The sequence below is a fragment of the Schistocerca piceifrons genome, chromosome X, assembly GCF_021461385.2.
Source record: "Schistocerca piceifrons isolate TAMUIC-IGC-003096 chromosome X, iqSchPice1.1, whole genome shotgun sequence".
Lineage (NCBI taxonomy): Eukaryota > Metazoa > Arthropoda > Insecta > Orthoptera > Acrididae > Schistocerca > Schistocerca piceifrons.
Genome location: NC_060149.1, coordinates 796,058,675 through 796,081,832, shown reverse-complemented (window position 1 = coordinate 796,081,832; position 23,158 = coordinate 796,058,675). Strand labels below are relative to the sequence as shown.

The 23,158-nt window shown below is 43.7% G+C and overlaps 1 protein-coding gene across 1 annotated transcript in view; it reads right to left on the bottom strand.

Annotated features, from left to right (window-relative positions):
* LOC124722708 (calcium/calmodulin-dependent protein kinase type 1-like) overlaps positions 1–23,158 on the bottom strand; it is a 649,848-nt gene that overhangs the window by 367,517 nt on the left and 259,173 nt on the right. The window lies entirely within an intron of this gene.

The window sequence follows — 23,158 nt, the reverse complement described above, 5'->3', positions numbered from 1 at the left end:
TCGTACCCTTTTGGACACCAGATAAGTTGCTCCGTTTCCGCGTTAGAAGGGCTGCACTGATTTACCCCGCCGACACACTTTGTAGACTCTCCACTGCTAGTGGTGCCACCTGCCGTTTGTGAGTGGGTATTACACCTTGACGTTAATATAGGCAGTGTGACATTAATGTGACTGGACCGTGTAACAAGCATGCAGGAAGTATTTGGGCGCATTTTGGTGTTGGCGACTGGCCAAATGCCAGATTCAACTTGGCCCCTTCTTCTTCCTTTTGCCCTTCTGCTTTGGCCACAGAGTTGGGCAATTTTAGTTATCTGACAATTGTTTATTTTTATGTTTTAACTTGTAAATTATAGATTGTAGCAATCAGTCGTCCTATTTAAATTTTATTATGCATAGCTAGATTTCGGCTAGCAGCTAGCCATTCTCAACGCACTATTATTTTCGCTCAGTGCATGTAAGTCCCTGTTGATCGGGCTGCGCCCACAGCGAGAACTGCGGGTGAGGCCCGATCAACATACGACGGACTACGACGACGATTACTCAGGCTACGTACACGGCACCTTCTGGTACGACGCAAACGGAAAACATCGGAGGGCTTGGGCCCCAGCCGCGACCCGTCTTCCCGCGTACTCCTACACCGAGATTCAGATCGGAGACCAGACAAAATACCCCGGGTAGAACTGTCACTTCAGAACCCTACACTCCACTTGGCGTCACAATCTGCCCTCTGCCGTTCACGGATGATCTGAAAACCAGCGCAGAAGACAGCAGGATGCGCGACCGACAAGGGAGGGACTTCGTCGCCAGACGTGTACTGAAAACGCAGGAAGTGGATAACAACGATTCATCAGATGGAGACAGCAGACCCGATCCCCTCCCCCCTTAGCGTCGGAAACCAACTCTGCACAGTCATCTGATGGGCAACCATTCCAGACGGTTCGTCAAAAACGGACGGGCAAAACGAAAAATTCAGAATAAATTGATAATGATCGGTATCGAACAGTGCAGTTCATGACATAAAATAAACTAATCCTAAATTACAGTAAGACTCAGTTTTTACATTTTCTAGCAAGTAATTCAACAAAATCCGACGTCTTAATTTCACAGAATGGGCGGCATGTGACTAGTGAAACTGGACTGTTCAAATTTCTAGGTTTCAGGTAGAAACACTGGAACACGTGAGGCAATACTGACCTTACGACTTATCTTAGAAGAAAGATTAAGGAAAGGCAAACCTACGTTTCTAGCATTTGTAGACTTAGAGAAAGCTTTTGACAATGTTGACTGGAATACTCTGTTTCAAATTCTAAAGGTGGCAGGGGTAAAATACAGGGAGCGAAAGGCTATTTACAATTTATACAGAAACCAGATGGCAGTTATAAGAGTCGAGGGGCATGAAAGGGAAGCAGTGGTTGGGAAGGGAGTAAGACAGGGTTGTAGCCTCTCCCCGATGTTGTTCAATCTGTATATTGAGCAAGCAGTAAAGGAAACAAAAGAAAAATTCGGAGTAGGTATTAAAATTCATGGAGAAGAAATAAAAACTTTGAGGTTCGCCGATGACATTGTAATTCTGTCAGAGACAGCAAAGGACTTGGAAGAGCAGTTGAATGGAATGGACAGTGTCTTGAAAGGAGGATATAAGATGAACATCAACAAAAGCAAAACAAGGATAATGGAATGTAGTCTAATTAAGTCGGGTGATGCTGAGGGAATTAGATTAGGAAATGAGGCACTTAAAGTAGTAAAGGAGTTTTGCTATTTGGGGAGCAAAATAACTGATGATGGTCGAAGTAGAGAGGATATAAAATGTAGGCTGGCAATGGCAAGGAAAGCGTTTCTGAAGAAGAGAAATTTGTTAACATCCAGTATTGATTTAAGTGTCAGGAAGTCATTTCTGAAAGTATTCGTATGGAGTGTAGCCATGTATGGAAGTGAAACATGGACGATAAATAGTTTGGACAAGAAGAGAATAGAAGCTTTCGAAATGTGGTGCTACAGAAGAATGCTGAAGATTAGATGGGTAGATCACATAACTAATGAGGAAGTATTGAATAGGATTGGGGAGAAGAGAAGTTTGTGGCACAACTTGACCAGAAGAAGGGATCGGTTGGTAGGACATGTTCTGAGGCATCAAGGGATCACCAATTTAGTATTGGAGGGCAGCGTGGAGGGTAAAAATCGTAGAGGGAGACCAAGAGATGAATACACTAAGCAGATTCAGAAGGATGTAGGTTGCAGTAGGTACTGGGAGATGAAAAAGCTTGCACAGGATAGAGTAGCATGGAGAGCTGCATCAAACCAGTCTCAGGACTGAAGACCACAACAACAACAACAGTAAACTGTCGTGGAGAGCCTATGTTCAGGATCTTATTCAGGGAGTTAATGCTGCCATTTTTACCATTCTAACGGCATCTGAAGTCAGTGATCGTTCGACACGATAATTAGTCTACTTTGCTTAATTTCATTCGCTTATGTCGTAAGGCAATATATTTTGGGCAACTCTTCCCATCCTAAAAGGATAGTTTTAGCTCAGAAATAGGCGGTTCGGGCCGGCCGCTGTGACCGAGCGGTTCTAGGAACTTCAGCCCGGAACCGCGCTGCTGCTACGGTCGCAGGTTCGAATCCTACCTTCGGAATGGATATGTGTGATGTTCTTAGGTTAGTTAGGTTTAAGTAGTTCTGAGTTCTAGGGGACTGATGACCTCGTTAAGTCCCAGAGCTATTTGAATCATTTTGAAACGGGCCGTTCGGGCAATAAGTTGTGTGAGCTCGCGATCCTCTTTTCGACCCTTGTTCACTAGTCTGGGTATTTTGACATTGGCCTCTAAATAAATATACTGTATACTGGCGTTTCTTGTTCACAATATCACCTTATTCCCAAGAATAACCAACTTTCACTCAGTTCGTACTCGGTAGAAATCCAACCTGCATTTGGATCGGACTTCCTTAGCTCTTGTGCAGAAGGGTGTGCAGTATACTGCTGCATCAATTTTTAATAAGCTACCACAAGAATTCAAAAATCTTAGCATTAATCCGCGCGCTTTAAAATCGAAACTGAAGAGTTTCCTCATGGGTCACTCCTTCTATTCTGCTGAGGAGCTCCTTGAAAAATTAAGCTGAATCTTGTGTTATATTATTGACTGCGTTTACTGAAACCTATGACTTGATTTTTTTGCGTTCATAAACATTTTATTTTTATCTGTTATTACTTTTATGTTGTAATTTCGTGTACTGACACCGAGCGACGTGGCGCAGTGGTTAGCACACTGGACTCGCATTCGGGAGGACGACGGTTCAATCCCGCGTCCGGCCATCCTGATTTAGGTTTTCCGTGATTTCCCTAAATCGCCCCAGGCAAATACCGGGATGGGTCCTTTGAAAGGGCACGGCCTACTTCCTTCCCCGTCCTTCTCTAATCCGATGAGACCGATGACCTCGCTGTTTGATCTCTTCCCCCAAACAATCCAATCCATGTACTGACACGTTCCACGACCGTTGAGATTTGCTCCTCAATTTGATCTTACGGGACTTTACGTGTAAATAAATAAATGCCAAGAGGCGCCAACACCCAATTCCTATATTATACCATTTAGATCCGCTTCCAGCAGAGGGTGGTCAGATGGAAGTGATGACACAACCAGCTGCAGAGGAAACTGCCACCGCCACCCACTCTGACCAACCACAACCGCCGAAAGTGACAGCAGCGAAGACACAACCAATCGCGATTCAATGGACAGGCAAATACCTTTCCTTGAATACGGAAGTCAAGAAACAACTCTCCGGCCCGATAAAGACCATGTATAAGGGGGAAACGATTAAATAGCAAATTGAGACAACGGAGGATCAACGCAGAGGTCTCCGCTTCTTTCATTAGACGAAAATCCAATTTTTTCATTCATCAACCGCCATCGGAAAAACCTCAAAGTGGTGGTCAAATATTTACCGGTGGAGATTACAGATTAAGAAATGGAAAGGAACTGCACGTCGGAGTCTTCCCCCAAGACTCTATCCACCAGTTCAAGTTTAGAGATGAGAAAATCACTCAGTTGATGACTTAGCCTGTTTAATGTGTCTCCCTGCCAGCAGGACCAAATAATGACTATCCATGACCTTCGCATTATAATGGATTCTCGAATCAGGGTGCAAACATACCGGGCTTGGGACGACCCCCACAATGCAAGCGCTGCCTCATTTTTTCACACGACCAATTATTTTGCACTAACGGCCAGTTGCGTTTGGTGTGGGGGCAACCATCAATTGCAGTCCTGAGCCAAGCTACGCACTCAGAAACCAAAGTGCTTAAGCTGTGACGGCGATCATCCGGCTACCTACATCTACATCTACATCCATACTCCGCAAGCCACCTAACGGTGTGTGGCGGAGGGTACCTTGAGTACCTCTATCGGTTCTCCCTTCTATTCCAGTCTCGTATTGTTCATGGAAAGAAAGATTGTCAGTATGCCTCTGTGTGGGCTCTAATCTCTCTGATTTTATCCTCACGGTCTCTTCGCGAGATATACGTAGGAGGGAGCAATATACTGCTTGAATCCTCGATGAAGGTATGTTCTCAAAACTTCAACAAAACCCCGTACCGAGCTACTGAGCGTCTCTCCTGCAGAGTCTTCCACTGGAGTTTATCTATCATCTCCTTAACGCTTTCGCGATTACTAAATGATCCTGTAACGAAGAGCGCTGCTCTCCGTTGGATCTTCTCTATCTGTTCTATCAACCCTATCTGGTACGGATCCCACACTGGTGAGCAGTATTCAAGCAGTGGGCGAACAAGTGTACTGTAACCTACTTCCTTTGTTTTCGGATTGCATTTCCTTAAGATTCTTCCAATGCATCTCAGTCTGGCATCTGCTTTACCGACGATCAACTTTATATGATCATTTCATTTTAAATCTCTCTTAATGCGTACTCCCAGATAATTTATGGAATTAGCTGCTTCCAGTTGCTGACCTGCTATATTGTAGCTAAATGATAAAGGATCTTTCTTTCTATGTATTCGCAGCACATTGCACTTATATACATTGAGATTCAATTGCCATTCCCTGCACCATGCGTCAATTCATTGCAGATCCTCCTGCATTTCAGAACAATTTTCCATTGTTACAACCTCTCGATATACTACAGCATCATCCGCAAAAAGCCTCAGTGAACTTCCGATGTTATCCACAAAGTCATTTATTTATACTGTGAATAGCAACGGTCCTACGACACTCCCCTGCGGCACACCTGAAATCACTCTTACTTCGGAAGACTTCTCTCCATTGAGAATGACATGCTGCGTCCTGTTCTCTAGGAACTCTTCAATCCAGTCACACAATTGGTCTGATATTCCACATGCTCTTACTTTGTTCATTAAACGTCTGTGGGGAACTGTATCAAACGCCTTGCGGAAGTCAAGAAACACGAATAGCGCGAGCTGGGTTTCACACGATCGTCTTTTTCGAAACCCATGCTGATTCCTACAGAGTAGATTTCTAGTCTCCAGAAAAATCATTACACTCGAACATAATACGTGTTCCAGAATTCTACAGCTGATCGACGTTAGAGATATAGGTCTACAGTTCTGCACATCTGTTAGACGCCCCTTCTTGAAAACGGGGATGACCTGTGTCCTTTTCCAATCCTTTGGAACGCTACGCTCTTCTAGAAAATGGCTCTGAGCACTATGGGACTTAACATCCATGGTCATCAGTCCCCTAGAACTTAGAACTAATTAAACCTAACTAACCTAAGGACATCACACAACACCCAGCCATCACGAGGCAGAGAAAATTCCTGACCCCGCCGGGAATCGAACCCGGGAACCCGGGCGTGGGAAGCGAGAACGCTACCGCACGACCACGAGATGCGGGCGCTCTTCTAGAGACCTACGGTGCACCGCTACAAGAAGGGGGGCAAGTTCCTTCGCGTATTCTACTAAGGCTGTCCTACGTTTCAACAAGCCTGTCGTACGTATATGGCTCAGGTGCAGGCTATACGGATACAGGAGCAGCAAGCCGCCAAAACACCGCTGACAACTGTCGACACCACGACATTTCCCTCATTGCGACAACGACAGGCTCCAGCTTGGACATCATCCACTTCCCTTCCACCTGCCTGCCGGGAGAGAGAGGGGGAGGGAGTCAACCAGCTACAACTCATTTTCAAGTCCCCATTGATCGTACCGATGTATCATGACTTTTCACGAGTATCAAAGACTTCATTGCTTCTTTGCAGCAACGGGATATCTTCACCACAATCAAGGATATTCTACAAAAAATCAAGGACACACCAAGCACTCTAATTAAACTCTTGGTCCTCTTCGAGGGATTCATGTCTCTGCCCCCGTCATGGCCCGTACTGTCATCCGAACCAGAGACCTCTCACTATGCATTTTCAACGCAAATGCAATTTCTCGTCAGAAATTGGAACTGGAAGAATTTACACGTCGACATCAGATGGAAATTCTCCTGGTGACTGAAACACATCTCCGTCCGACTCAGATGTTTAAGATAAAAGTCATGGCAGGCTACAGGACGGCAATTTTTATCAAAAGCTTTATCGGGCACGCGCACACCGCTCTCCCACCATTGGTGAATCTTGAGGCCACTACAATTACGGTTTTTAGGTCGACCTATGGGATTTTTACCTTCATCGAAGCTTATTTGTTTTCCTCAGAGGTCCTTCGAAGAGAACAATTCACAGGTCATTTTCGATCGACCCAACTAAGTGTTGTAATAATGTTTGTTTAAAGAGTTTTCCTCGCATAAAAATTCGGAGACATTATTTCTAAAATGGCTCTGAGCATTATGAGACTTAATATCTGAGGTCATCGGTCCCCTAGAACTTAGAACTACTTAAACCTAACTAACCTAAGGACATCACACGCATCCATGCCCGAAGTAGGATTCGAACCTGCGACCGTAGCGGTCGCGCTGCTCCAGACTGAAGCGCCTAGAACCACTCAGCCACACCGAGAATCGCTCGGTCACACCAGCCGGCTGACATTATTTCTCATCATGCCTTCGTATATTTACACGTTTGTGACAAATTTTGATGTTATCTCTTCAATGAACATACGTTTCAATCTTGTTTACTTCTCCCACACAAATGAGGACCATTTCATTTAAGTTCTGTGTAAGGAACATTAACATCTCCTTTTTTTTGTAAATCTGTATATTGTACTTTTTTTTGACGTGTTATACATCCTTGAGGACGTCCTCAATACAAATCCATGGAAGAAAAATACTTACCTTTAATCTAATCTACACAACCGAGCTGGTGCTACGTTGCTCATGACCTCGAAAGCGGACAGACGTTAGACGTTAAAGTACAATTATTCATCTTATCTGTTAAACCGTAAGAGAACGTCTACCTCCACAAATTCTGTTAGTCTGAAATTTATTTGCGTCACCAATAATGACGTGCAGCATAAATATGTGACTCTTACGAATCGTGCAATATGGATTTAAGATTTCGCCCGGCAGTGTCATACAATGACGGTTTTCAAAATTTGGCCCATACACATATTAAATTCATAGATATATAGAGTTGAAGCGACTAAAATCAAATGTATCACAGAGATTTAGCGCAGATATCTTACGTAAAGGTGCGTATTACGAAAGTAGTTCGCAAAACGTAAAAATGAATTGCAGTTGCGGTCATATGTAGACATTAATGGGACGAGAATGCAAAGCGGGAGTTCGGCAGAATATTTATTACTTCCATAAAGTAATTAAGATAATTCAGACGTTAGTCCATTTATATTAATTGCATGACTAGAATAACAGAATGTAAGGCGGTTAGAATGCACGCAATGTTCACATTAGGAGGAGTGACGCGTTTTCCATGCGCAATTGCTCACGCCAGTTGACGCCAAAAGCGTGGGACGCTCTCTCTTTATGCAGCGTTGGGCTTACGTCACTTTTATTTGCTTCTTGCGCCTCTCTTCGTACGGTACTGAACAGGCATTCTAAAATTTCTCGGTCAACCGCGAGAACTTTTACGAAGCACTTCTGTTACAAGGTGCAAGTTCTCAGTAATAACTATCCGTGAGTTCTTTTGTTGCCATTACAGTATTTAACATACTGTCGACACAGGGTTAATATAGACTGAGTATTACTAATTTAAATTTACGGGAAGGTCGTACTGCATTGATTGCGCGACTTACTCAGAAACGTGTTTATATACAAAATCCCTGCTTAAAAAGGCTACAGAAACCACACACTGTCATAAAAGCCTGTACCATCTTCTCCATCTTAATTAACCATTCCTGTGACGAATTTAGCGAAAGTAACACTACTGATCGCCAAAAATTTTATTTAGTTACAGCGTAACAATTTACATTGTAACTCCTAATACACTACTGGCCATTAAAACTGCTACACCAAGAAGAAATGCAGATGATTACCGGGTATTCATTGGACAAATATACTAGAACTGACATGTGATTACGTTTTCACGCAGTTTGGGTGCATATATCCTGACAAATCAGTACCCAGAACAACCACCTCTGGTCGTAATAACTGCATTGACGCGCCTAGGCATTAAGTCAAACAGAGCTTGTATGGCGTGTACCGGTACAGCTGCCCATGCAGCTTCAACACGAGACCACAGTTCATCACGAGTAGTGACTGGCGTAATGTGACGAGCCAGTTGCTCGGCCACCATTGACCAAACGTTTTCAGTTGGTGAGAGATCTGGAGAATGTGCTGGCCAGGGCAGCAGTTGAACATTTTCTGTATCCAGAAAGGCCCGTACAGGACCTGCAACATGCGGTCGCGCATTATCCTGCTGAAATGTAGGGTTTCGCAGGGATCGAATGAAGGGTAGAGCCACGGGTTGTAATACATCTGAAATGAAACGTCCACTGTTCGAAGAACCGTAATTGCGAACAAGAGGTGACCGAGACGTGTAACCAATGGCACGCCATACCATCACGCCGGGTGATACGCCAGTATCGAATACGCGTTCCAACTTGCGTTCACCGCTATGTCGTCAAACACGGATGCGACCATCATGATGCTGTAAACAGAACCTGGATTCATCCGAAAAAATGACGTTTTGCCATTCGTGCACCCAGGTCCGTCGTTTAGTACACCATCGCAAGCGCTCCTGTCTGTGATGCAGTGTCAAGGGTAACCGCAGCCATGGTCTCCGAGCTGATAGTCCATGCTGCTGCAAATGTCGTCGAACTGTTCGTGTAGATGGTTGTTGTCTTGCAAACGTCCCCATCTGTTGACTCAGGGATCGAGACGTGGCTGCACGATCCGTTACAGCGATGCGGATAAGATGCCTGTAATCTCGACTGCTAGTGATACGAGGCCGTTGGGTTCCAGCACGGCGTTCCGTATTACCCTCCTGAACCCACCGATTCCATAATTTGCTAACAGACATTGGATCTCAACCAACGTGAGCAGCAATGTCGCGATACGATAAACCGCAATCGCGATAGGCTACAATCCCACCTTTATCAAAATCGGAAACGTGATGGTACGCACTTCTCCTCCTTACACGAGGCATCAGAACAACGTTTCATCAGGCAATGCCGGTCAACTGCTGTTTGTGTATGAGAAATCGGTTGAAAACATTCCTCATGTCAGCACGTTGTAGGTGTCGCCACCGGCACCAACCTTGTGTGAATGCTCTGAAAAGCTAACCATTTGCATATCACAGCATCTTCTCCCTGTCGGTTAAATTTCGCGTCTGTAGCACGTCATCTTCGTGGTGTAGTAATTTTAATGGCCAGTAGTGTACAAATTCGTAAGGCACCCTTCAAACTTAAATCTGCACTCCAAAGCTACCACTATGTCATTTTACAACAGACGTGCTCTCATCCGTTAATCGTTTATTATAATTTAATAAGTGTATCATACAGTTAACTCTTTGCCGTACTTTGACGAGTCCGTCTCGTGCACACAAATATGGTGCGAACAAACATCACGAGCCACACTCCGTGGGAACTACAGTTGGGCCAAACTGTTTTTTGTGTGTCAGATACGGCTTTATTCAATACGTACGTTACCCAAAAAACAATACACCGTCAAAGAAAGGAAACACGTTGATTGGGAATAAATATAGTAGAGGTAATGTTAAAAAATGCCTAATTCCTTGACTATGAGCCGGCCGTTGTTTCCGAGCGGTTCTAGGCGCTTCAGTCTGGAACTGCGCAACCGCTACGGTCGTAGGTTCGAATCCTGCCTCGGTCATGGATGTGTGTGATGTCCTTAGGTTAGTTAGGTTTAAGTAGTTCTAAGTTCTAGGGGACTGATGACCTCAGATCTTAAGTCCCATAGTGCTACGAGCCATTTGAACCATTTTTGAACCTTTCCTGATCGAAAGCGACTGATGCCTCCATACAAACTCTACTCGTATCTTGATGGTAATGAAACGTACCTTTACCTAGGTGTCAGCCCAAATAATTGAGCCTTCTTCAGAAGATATGCCTGAATCTGTAATTTGTCTCAGAGGGCATGGTCTAGAAATAAAACTAAAATAGCTCGAATAGGCGTAGTCACATTTTAAAAATGCTGTACGTAAGTACTAAGTCAACACCAAGACTTGACTTAAGCTCTGGCGTGCGCCTCGTCTCCATGGACTTCGTGCGGTGGGCCTCGGGAGCTCACGTGAAACGAAGGAGGACTAGATAACGCGCTGCAAATCAACATGGCGGGGAACATTGTGCATGTCTAACTGAGACCATGACTGTCAAAGATGAAAGACCAACGCAGTTATATCTTAAAAAAATAACTTACAGAAAGGTTGAAAATCTTAAACATAAAGCCTCTGCACCAGCTTATGACTAAAATGTAACAAACTATGCACGGATTTATATAATTTCGAACACACTACCCCGACTTACACTATTAGAATATATCGGCCCTCTACATCTACATGATCTACATCTACATGATTACTCTGCAATTCACATTTAAGTGCTTGGCAGAGGATTCAAAAACTTTCACAAAGAATGCTGCAAAACGCACCCATAGTTATTAATGAAAGATGACATAGGACGTAAAACAGCAAAACTGTAGTATGTAAACGCCGTAATGAAATCATTTCGGTTAACCTGTACAGAGATGGTCGAGTAGTTGTTTGTATTAGTTGATGTAGATATACTTCTTATTGCCGACACGCACTGAATGAAGAATATTATCAAGATTAATTTTTTATCTTATTACTAAAAATAACGCGTGAGTGAACTAACAACGCCACTTCATCGCCATGTAATAGCAAATGACCATCATAGGTCAATTTATGTTCTACGTGTAAACAGTATGGTAATTGCGTTAACGGACGTGCAACGCCCTTTCATCACCCTTATACTTTACCGACCGACAGAGGTCAATTTCACTACGCGCTACGAAAGGGAATTATCGCCTCTTATATTAAAGGCTATTGTTAAATAGATATGATATGATAAAACGTGATTGACCCGAAAAGACACACAGGAAAATTTTGTGGACAATTGACTTGGGAAAACGGCATGTCCTTCACAGGGAAGAATTAAAAAGAAATAAAAGACAGCTACTAATATGCCCATGTGCAAGCCATAAATGGACAAGGATGAAGTCGTCTCTGGATTGCAACTACAAAGAAATGTAAAGGGAATTAAATCCCGAAAGGTCGAGATGGACCATCTAAACTTCATCTTGTCACCTGAGGCTCCATTTCACCGCTCGTGGGCTAGTAACCACTTACATGAATGTGACTATTGTGTATGGTATAGGTGCGGGCATCTTAATTATTTAAAAACCATGCCGCCCGGTGTGGCCGAGCGGTTCTAGGCGCTACAGTCCGGAGCCGCGCTGCTACTACGGTCGCAGGTTCGAATCCTGCCTCGGGCATGGATGAGTGTGACGTCCTTAGGTTAGTTAGGTTTAAGTAGTTCTAAGTTATAGGGGACTGATGACCTCAGAAGTTAAGTCCCATAGTGCTCAGAGCCATTTGAACCATTTTTTAAAAAACCATGCGTGCCACATTATGTAAGCGCCGTATGTGGAAAGACCACCTGATGGGAATCATATACCATAATGCTGGGTGTTGTGTGATGTCCTTAGGTTAGTTAGGTTTAAGTAGTTCTAAGTTCTAGGGGACTGATGACCATAGATGTTTAGTCCCATAGTGCTCAGAGCCATTTGAACCATTTTTATACCATAATGCCAGGTGCTCAAATGCACGCATGCTAGCCACTACCTTAAGGGATGTCTTAAGGTAAGTCTTGTTATTGACTTAGTACTTATCTATTGCATTTTTAAAATGTGACTACGCCTATTCAGGCTGTTTTAGTTTTATTTCTAGACCATGCCCTCTTAGACAATTATAGATTCAGATATATCTTCTGAAGAAGGCCCAATTATTTGGGCTGAAACCTAGGTAAATGTTGGTTTCATTACGACAATCGAGGTTGATAGTGTGGTGTCACCGCCAGACACCACACTTGCTAGGTGGTAGCCTTTAAATCGGCCGCGGTCCGTTAGTATACGTCGGACCCGCGTGTCGCCACTGTCAGTGATAGCAGACCGAGCGCCACCACACGGCAGGTCTAGAGAGACTTACTAGCACTCGCCCCAGTTGTACGGACGACTTTGCTAGCGATGCTACACTGACGAGGACTCTCTCATTTGCCGAGAAGACAGTTAGCATAGCCTTCAGCTAAGTCAATTGCTACGACCTAGCAAGGCGCCGTATTCAATTGATATTTATTATATGAAGCATGTATCATCAAGAGCGATGTTCTACAATTATGGATTAAAGTTAAGTATTCCAGAAGCTACGTACTTTTCTTTATAGCATTCATTACGTATCCTGTTTCAGACCTCACGCCAGCCTGCGTGAGTTTAAGCGCGTGCCTTTCGGCTTCCTCTCATTGTGTCTAGGCTGTCTTGTCTAGACACAACAGATAGTTTCTTATATATTAGATTATGACGATTGCTGACTGGGCTGCAATGTTGAAAGTACAAAAATTATCTTGATGGTCCTTACGCGAAATTTACGTTCGCGGCAGTAAAACAGTTCTGCTGTCAGCCTCAGATGCTGATTCTCTAAGTTTTCTCAATACTGTTCCTCGAAAAGAATGTCGCCTTTCCTCCAGAAATTCCCATTTGAGCTCCCGAAGCATGTCTGTAGCACTTGCGAGTTGTTCGAACCTACATGTAACAAATCTAGCAGCCCATCTCTGAACTGCTTCTATGTCTTCCTATAAATCGACCTGGGGCGGATCCTAAACACTAACAGTATTCACGAATAGGTCGCACTAGCGTCTTATATGCGGTCTCCTTTACAGATGACCATACTTCCCTAAAATTCTTCCAAAAAACTGAAGTTGACGATTCGCCTCCCCTACCTAAGTCGTCACATGCTCGTTCCATTTAACATCGCTTTGAAACGTTACGCCCAACGATGTGACTGTGTCACGCAGGACACTACTAATGCTGTACTCTAACTTAATTTTTTTTTCCTACTCATCTGCATTAACTTGAATTTTTCTACATTTCAAGCTAGCTGCCATTCATCACACCAACTAGAAATTTTGTCTATGTCATCTTGCATGCTTCTACATTCATTCAACGACGCTAACTTCTCACACAGCGCAGTATCATCGACAAACAACCACCGACTGCTGCTTACCCTGCCCGGCGGATCATTTATGTATACAGGATATTCGGAAATTCCCATTACAAACTTCTAGCACTTTTAGAGGGGAGTGAGTACATAATATTTTGAATAGGAACCAATGTCCGGAAACGAAGCATTTCCGTTCTACGACGGTTTCAATTCAGATGTGTAATTCATCCACTTCTGCTTGAGGAATTGAATCAGACGTGACGCAGTGCAGTTAGTAGATAACAATTCGAAAAGAAATATAATGAAACATTCATTTATCACTTAAGCACATTTGTCTGTACTAACATTTAAACATTGCGTGTTTACATCATTCCGCCGGCCGCGGTGGTCTAGCGGTTCTAGGCGCTCTGTCCGGAACCGCGCGACTGCTACGGTCGCAGGTTCGAATCCTGCCTCGGGCATGGATGTGTGTGATGTCCTTAGGTTAGTTAGGTTTAAGTAGTTCTAAGTTCTAAGGGACTGATGACCACAGTAGTAAAGTCCCATAGTGCTCAGAGCCATTTAAACCCTGCCCGGCGGATCATTTATGTATACAGGATATTCGGAAATTCCCGTTACAAACTTCTAGCACTTTTAGAGGGGAGTGAGTACATAATATTTTCAATAGGAACCCATGTCCGGAAACGAAGCATTTCCGTTCTACGACGGTTTCAATTCAGATGTTTAATTCATCCACTTCTGCTAGAGGAATTGAGTCAGACGTGACGCAGTGCAGTTAGTAGGTAACAATTTGAAAAGAAATATAATGAAACATTCATTTATCACTTAAGCACATTTGTCTGTACTAACATTTAAACATTGCTTGTTTACATAATTCCAAAACAAAACGGAACTTAGCAGACTGTACGAATGGAACAGCGCTGATACATTACAACAGCAGCTCGATGTGGCGACCACTAACGTTGTTACAAACATTGTACCTACGAAGCACGTTCTCGTACACACCCTTCATCCCACCTGGCGTCTCTTCAGTGTCAGTCAACACCGACTCAAAGGAAGGTTCAAATGGCTGTGAGCACTATGGGACTTAACATCCTAGGTCATCAGTCCCCTAGAACTTAGAACTACTTAAACCTAACTAACCTAAGGACATCACACACATCCATGCCCGAGGCAGGTTTCGAACCTGCGACCGTAGCAGTCGCGCGGCTCCGGACTGATCGCCTAGAACCGCGAGACCACCGCGGCCGTCTCAAAGGAAGGCTTCGGCGCTTGTTGGTGACGTCACGTCAGCTAGGCACGGCGAACGCCAAGTCTGTTGCAGGCAGAAACGCCTGGGCGTGCTTATCACTATAAATCTCTTATTTTTGGACAAACTGTTTGGTATTGTTTTGGATTCTGCAGTTTTATTTAGATGAAAGATTTTCTTACTATCGTAAAGCTACAAATGAAGATCATAGTTCTGTATTACTGAATCCTGTCGAAACAAACGTAAATCAATATGAGAAGATACTGTACCCTATTGCAAGCTTCGGAAATTTTACATTCAAGTAACTATATTTACTTGATCCATTTTGTTATCGAAACTTAACCCAACCCCCCCAACAATGAACTCGTTTGTTTATTTATTTATTTATTTTCGTTTGAGATCGTCACTGGAAATGTGAACTAATTTACATGTGTAAATGTCAAATTGTTGCCAGCCATTAGATTACAGTCGTTTTCAGCGAAAGGAATTCTAAACAGGAAACAAAATAGCTTCATACATAGAAAATAATGCTGAGCTTAAACTTTTTTAAACATGCACATTAGAAAAGAAAAATATTCCCCTCTTTCAACTGAAAGGAGAAACTTTATAAGATAAAAAAATTTTATTTGATGAAACAAGTATCTCTCTTTTGTCTCTTCTTCTGTCCCCCAGCCCCTCCCCCAACGTGTACAATCGTAAGATATTTTATTAACATTCAGTGCTCCTCACCCCATAGTCCACCAAGATACCTTAAGAAGAGCACCAATATGTTCACCGTTTCTTGTAAAAGCAACCCAGTACAAACGTAACTTCCTCAGATATACAAATAAGGTAAATAAGCATGAATTCTGTTGCTGCTGGACCATGAAGTTGTTTTTGTACGTCAATCCTTAAAACAGGTGGAAATTTAAGTTCAGGAGTACACTATTTGTTAAGAAGTGTAATGAATTGCACAATTAATTGATTGCAGAAATCTCTCAGAGCAATGTGTGTTGGTCAACTACCGCCAATAGTTTCACATTTTCCTGTGTCAGAGAGGGAGACACCAGCATTATGAGTATGCCTGCAACAGACCTGGCGTTCGCCGTGCCTACCTGACGTGACGTCACGAACAAGCGCCGAGGCCTTCCTTTCAGTCGGTGTTGGTCTGGTACAGCGGCCAGAACTCGTGCCAGCAGATCATCCTCTATCTCTACAGGAGTCTCGTAAATTAAACTCTGCATACGACGCCACAAGAAGTAATCCACAGGAGTTACTTTGCCGAATTCCGGCGATCGCAGCGGCCTATCCATCTTCCACCATATCGTCTGTTGAGATGTCTCCCAATCGTACGTGAGAAGTGTGGTGGTGCACCATCATCAAACCACATTTCCTGGAGGTCATTCCGTGGCATAACTTCCTGGAACGTGTCCAGTGCGTTTTGTAGGAAGTTAGCTTGAGTGGAGACAGACTTGGACTGTTTACTGTGAGACACGAAACTGTCGTATAACGGAAACTGTACGTTTCCGGACTTGAGTTCCTATTCAAAACATTATGTATTCACTCCCCTCTACATGTCCTAGAAGTTTGTAACGGAAATTTCCGAACATCCAACACAGAAAATAGCTGAGGTCCTATCACATTTCCCTGGGATACTCTTAAAGATACCCTTGTCTATCACGAACGCTCGTCGTCGAGGACTACATACTGGATTCTGTTACTTAAGAAGTCGTCGAACCACTCACATATCTGGTAACCTATTCCGTATGCTTGTACCTTGGTTAACAGTCCGCAGTGTGGCACCGTGTCAAATGATTTATGGACATCCAGAAATACGAAATCCGCCTGTTGCCCTTCATCCATAGTTCGCAGGACGTCATACGAGAGAAAGGCAAGCTGAGTTTCGCACGAGTGAAACTCGGTATGTTCTTGCCTATGTGGTAAAAACAAGATTGCCAATATATTCAGGTAATGAGAGAACTATCGGCCTAGCTAGATGCACGTGAGAGACCCCTGCTGGCGACCTCTACATCTACATCGATACTCCGCAAGCCACCCAACGGTGTGTGGCGGAGGGCACATTACGTGCCACAGTCATTACCTCCCTTTCTTATTCCAGTCGCGTATCGTTCGCGGGAAGAACGACTGCCGGAAAGCCTCCGTGCGCGCTCGAATCTCTCTAATTTTACATTCGTGATCTCCTCGGGAGGTATAAGTAGGGGGAAGCAATATATTCGATACCTCATCCAGAAACGCACCCTCTCGAAACCTGGACAGCAAGCTACACCGCGATGCAGAGCGCCTTTCTTGCAGAGTCTGCCACTTGAGTTTGCTAAACATCTCCGTAACGCTATCACGCTTACCAAATAACCGTGTGACGAAACGCTCCGCTCTTCTTTGGATCTTCTCTATCTCCTCCGTCAACCCGACCTGGTACGGATCCCACATTGATGAGCAATACTGAAGTATAGGCCGAACGAGTGTTTTGTACGCCACCTCCTTTGTTGATAGACTACATTTTCTAAGGACTCTTCCAATGAATCTCAATCTGGTACCCGCCTTACCAACAATTAATTTTATATGATCATTCCACTTCAAACCGTTCCGTACGCATACTCCCAGATATTTTACAGAAGTGACTGCTACCAGTGTTTGTTCCGTTATCATATAATCATACAATAAAGGATCCTTCTTTCTATGTATTCGCAATACATTGCATTTGTCTATGTTAAGGGTCAGTTGCCACTCCCTGCACCAAGTGCCTATCCGCTGCAGATCTTCCTGCATTTCGCTGCAATTTCCTAATGCTGCAACTTCTCTGTATCATCCGCGAAAAGCCGCATGGAACTTCCGACACCATCTACTTGGTCATGAACAAGAAAATTGTTTTCAAGGTAAACTTGTAGTATCGATGTGCAAACCGAAATTGCCACCGAGTTTCTATTTGCGTTCATATACACGACATAGTTTAGTGAAATGCAATGGATAGTTTTGAATCTTGCGGTGTACAGGCATTTTATAATGAGCGGTAATAACCACATTACAGTAGCTTGCGGTCATTTTAAATCAATTAGAGAGAGAAAAGGGACAGACAAATGAGAAGTTGGAGACGAGCAGAGAAAGTGCTGTGTGTGAGGAGCAGTTTTTCTTTCGTGAAGTGAGGGCAGCCGTGCAGAGCAACAGCTTACGTGATGTCCGCGAAGCTCAAAGGCAGCAATCGATGCGCCACCCCTCCCCCGTCCACCTTGGCCGGCTCTTCATCTGCTGACAAGCTCTCCAGCCGCTTCACACCTCGCCCACAAATTGCGCGCCGCCTTCCTACGCACAAAAAAAATCCTATATTTCGCCCACTTCTCACAGCACTTCCAGAATGAGGATTTCTGTCCGGTGGAGGCCCTTGCGGAGACTTTCCCTTCAGACGAAATAGCTGTGCCTGTGTCGTTTAGAAGTATGGTGCAATGTTCCTTCGGACATACATGGGTGTCCCAAAAAACATTGCAGCGTGCCTCTTAACATCATAATCACTGCGATTTCGTATTTATTCGCCAATACCGTGCGAGTCTCAATAAATATACCCTTTCTGGACGGGAATATACGTAACGTGCAAATGCAAGTTGTGACAAGTGGACGACGGCATATTAAGGTTCGGGTCTGGCGGTGATTCGTGCACGGATAGCCGAAGCAGTTAAGGGACCGCTTGAGTGAAGTGAGAAATCCGGGTTCGAGTCGTCATTCGTGTTTTATACAGGGTGTTACAAAAAGGTACGGCCAAACTTTCTGGAAACATTCCTCACACAAAAAGAAAGAAAATATGTTATGTGGACATGTGTCCGGAAACGCTTACTTTCCATGTTAGAGCTCATTTTATTACTTCTCTTCAAACCACATTAATCATGGAATGGAAACACACAGCAACAGAACGTACCAGCGTGATTTCAAAGACTTTGTTACAGGAAATGTTTAAAATGTCCTCCGTTAGCGAGGATACATGCCACCCTCCGTCGCATGGAATCCCTGATGCGCTGATGCAGCCCTAGAGAATGGCGTATTGTATCACAGCCGTCCACAATACGAGCACGAAGAGTCTCTACATTTGGTACCGGGGTTGCGTAGACAAGAGCTTTCAAATACCCTAATAAATGAGAGTCAAGAGGGTTGAGGTCAGGAGAGCGTGGAGGCCATGGAATTGGTCCGCCTCTACCAATCCATCGGTCACTGAATCTGTTGTTGAGAAGCGTACGAACACTTCGACTGAAATGTGCAGGAGCTCCATCGTGCATGAACCACATATTGTGTCGTACTTGTAAAGGCACATGTTCTAGCATCACAGGTAGAGTATCCCGTATGAAATCATGATAACGTGCTCCATTGAGCGTAGGTGGAAGAACATGGGGTCCAATCAAGACATCACCAACAATGCCTGCCCAAACGTTCACAGAAAATCTGTGTCGATGACGTGATTGCACAATTGCGTGCGGATTCTCGTCAGCCCACACATGTCGATTGTGAAAATTTACAATTTGATCACGTTGGAATGACGAAACTAAAATGAGCTCTAACATGGAAATTAAGCGTTTCCGGACACATGTCCACATAACATCTTTTCTTTCTTGGTGTGTGAGGAATGTTTCCTGAAAGTTTGGCCGTATCTTTTTGTAACACCCTGTACACCCTTCCTGGACGGGGATATAGGTAACGTGCAAATGCAAGTTGTGACACGTGGACGACGTCATATCAAGGTCCGGGTCTGGTGGTGATTCGTGCACAGATAGCCGAAGCAGTTATGGGACCGCTTGCGTGAAGCGAGAAATCCGGGTTCGAGTCCCAGTCGGGCACAAATTTTCACTGTCGTCATTCGTGGTTTATATCAGCAATTGTGAGTCCATTTCCTGCTGTTCCTGAAGTATATAAATGACCTGGGTGACAAACATAGCAGTTCTCTTATGTTGTTCGCAGATGATGCTGTAATTTACCGTCTAGTAAGGTCATCCGAAGACCATTATCAGTTGCAAAGCGATTTAGAAAGGATTACTGTATCGTGTGGCAGGTGGCAGTTGACGCTAAATAACGAAAAGTGTGAGGTGATCCACATGAGTTCCAAAAGAAATCCGTTGGAATTCGATTACTCGATAAATAGTACAATTCACAAGGCTGTCAATTCAACTAAGTACCTGGGTGTTGAAATTACGAACAACTTCAGTTGGAAAGACCACATAGATAATATTGTGGGGAAGGCGAGCCAAAGGTTGCGTTTCATTGGCAGGACACTTAGAAGATGCAACAAGTCCACTAAAGAGAGAGCTTACACTACATTCGTTCGTCCTCTGTTAGAATATTGCTGCGCGGGGTGGGATCCTTACCAGGTGGGATTGACGGAGGACATCGAAAGGGTGCAAAAAAGGGCAGCTCGTTTTGTATTATCACGTAATAGGGGGGAGAGTGTGGCAGATACGATACGCGAGTTGGGATGGAAGTCATTAAAGCAAAGACGTTTTTCGTCGCGGCGAGATCTATTTACGAAATTTCAGTCACCAACTTTCTCTTCCGGATGCGAAAATATTTTGTTGAGCCCAACCTACATAGGTAGGAATGATCATTAAAAACAAAGAGAAATCAGAGCTCGAACAGAAAGGTTTATGTGTTCGTTTTTCCCGCGCGCTGTTCGGGAGTGGAATGGTAGAGAGATAGTATGATTGTGGTTCGATGAACCCTCTGCCAAGCACTTAAATGTGAATTGCAGAGTAATGATGCAGATGTAGATGTAGACTGAAATCTCGTTGGCACTAACGTTACTGGAAGGGAGTACGCCTAGAACTTCACGTCTTGTTACGTCAAGGTCATCAGAGATGGAACACTATCTTAGCTGAAGGAGGACTCGCGTTTGTGGGAAGCAACGGAACGGTACATCAGCATCACGTTTCCCCAGATGTATCCCCACGCTTCCAGCTGCCAGCATCCCTAATAGCGTGAAGGTTGTAATGGTTCTTTATTTACGTGACCATTACGGCACTCCAACCCCAGTTCTCGATACCCGTAATATTGTACTACTTTTCTGGGAAGTAACAGACATATTTTTGTGACAATATTCACATTTGATTTTATTAATGTATAGGTACTCCGATGTATCGATGTATTACAGTGATATGGCTCCTGTGTGTATTCATTGGTGTGAGACTGTCATAATCTTTGACTTACTTGTAACCGTTTTGGCGCGAATGCGCACAGAGCAGTCTTTGTTTCACTTTGCAGAAGTTAAGTTGTTATTTCGCTTTGTAAAAGAACAGTCAAGTCTTGTGTTTGGTTAAAGTGGAAATTAAATATATGAAGACTGATACAAAACTGTTTTCTTGATGATGTGACAATTACGAAGAAGTATATGTGAATTTACAAGAAGTTTAATAAAAATGAGGATCGTGAACACAAGTCAAAAATTATTTCTACCATACCATTGTTCTGATCTGGGATTGTTTCATCATTAAGAATTTCCTAAAAAACGCATTTGTTAGGTCTTCAAATATTGCTAAAATACAGATCTGGACCTTCTAGCAGTCAAAGTGGAATCACCCTAGAATCAACAAGATGAGCCATAACAACTTCGACGAAATCTAAGTGGGAATCCATTCAAGATAAATGCCAAAATTAAAGACTTCTTTTCAGTGACTTCATTATTTCCATTCTGACGATACTATCCACTTATCGGGCAATAACTTTGTTGTTGTCCGATAAAGCTAACATATGCTGTGTGAGCAACACTATTAATCTGATTTCTAACCTACTCTGCAAGTGGTGGTACTGTTAGAAAGTGTGTTACGTACACTGGTCCAAAAGGACCGTACAAGAGTTGGATTCTTACTTGCTAAGTAGGCACATCTTGACTGTGACAGTCATCTGCGACTACCTTGTAAAGCATACATTGCCATTTTGATGTTTGTTATTAATATCAGGGACTTACAGAGCAGCCTCAGTAAGTCAGACCTGAGAATGAACTAGCTGGTTCGAAACTAGTCGCTAAACATAGGTACTGCATCTGCGACAGGTTTGTTAAGAAAAGCTTAATGAAATAAAACAAATGTTGTTACTATACCAAAAAAATGTTGAAACTGAAAAAAATAATGATGTGTGGTCTTAAGCTTTCCTGGTGAACCAAGTGTTTGTATTATCTCTGGTATCCTGCCGGGTGCAGACGTTTACGGAACACGGGATTTCGACAGGGCTGCGTGGCGTTATCTTCAACAAGCGATATCTATAAAATGAGCACATTTTCTACATCGTGTCTCCTTTATACTCTTAGTCAAGCGCATACCGAACGGTACTTCAGTGTACAGGAAAGCCACCCAAATACTGATTTATATCTCCACGCCTCGCCTCTAGCTGCCATCATCCTTCACAGCGTGAGGGTATGCTGCTTACATTGGTCTACAGGGACCGTGCAATATCGGACGAAAAAGCCTGTCAAGAGAGCCCAGCCATCTTAAGGACGTATTGAAGAAGAACGGATACGGCGGGGGCAAATCCAACGTGCATTCAGACAGAAGGTACAGACCCAGCAAACAGAACACGACGAGAAAGATAAGAAAATGGTATACCTGAAGTACACCGGCAAAGTATCGAAACAACACATTAAATGAGTTTTTTGTCCACCTCGAAAAAAACGAGTGCGCTAGTGGGTACCGTGAAAAATGACTTGGGTGTCCGTAAACCGGATGTCTACTGTAAACAAAGATGTAGGTGTCCGTCTTTCCCGCGCGCTATTCGAAAATGGAATAACAAATTATTGTGAATGTGGTTCGATGAAACTTCTTCCAGGAACTACACTACTGGCTATTAAAATTGCTACAGAAAGAAGAAATGCAGATGATAAAAGGGAATTCATTAGACAAATATATTATACTAGAACTGACATATGATTACATTTTGCCGGCCGGTGTGGCCTTGCGGTTCTAGGCGCTCCAGTCTGGAACCGTGTGACCGCTACGGTCGCAGGTTCGAATCCTGCCTCGGGCATGGATGTGTGTGATGTCCTTAGGTTAGTTAGGTTTAAGTAGTTCTAAGTTCTAGGGGACTGATGACCACAGATGTTAAGTCCCATGGTGCTCCGAGTCATTTGAACCATGATTACATTTTCACGCAATTTGGGTGGATACATCCTGAGGATCAGTACCACCTCTGGCCATAATAACGGCCTTGATACACCTGGGCATTGAGTCAAACAGAGCTTGGATTGCGTGTACAGGTACAGCTGCCCATGCAGCTTCAACACGAAGCCACAATTCATCAAGAGTAGTGACTGGCGTATTGTGACGAGCCAGTTGCTCGGCCACCATTGACCAGTCATTTTCAATTGGTGAGATATCTGGAGAATGTGCTGGC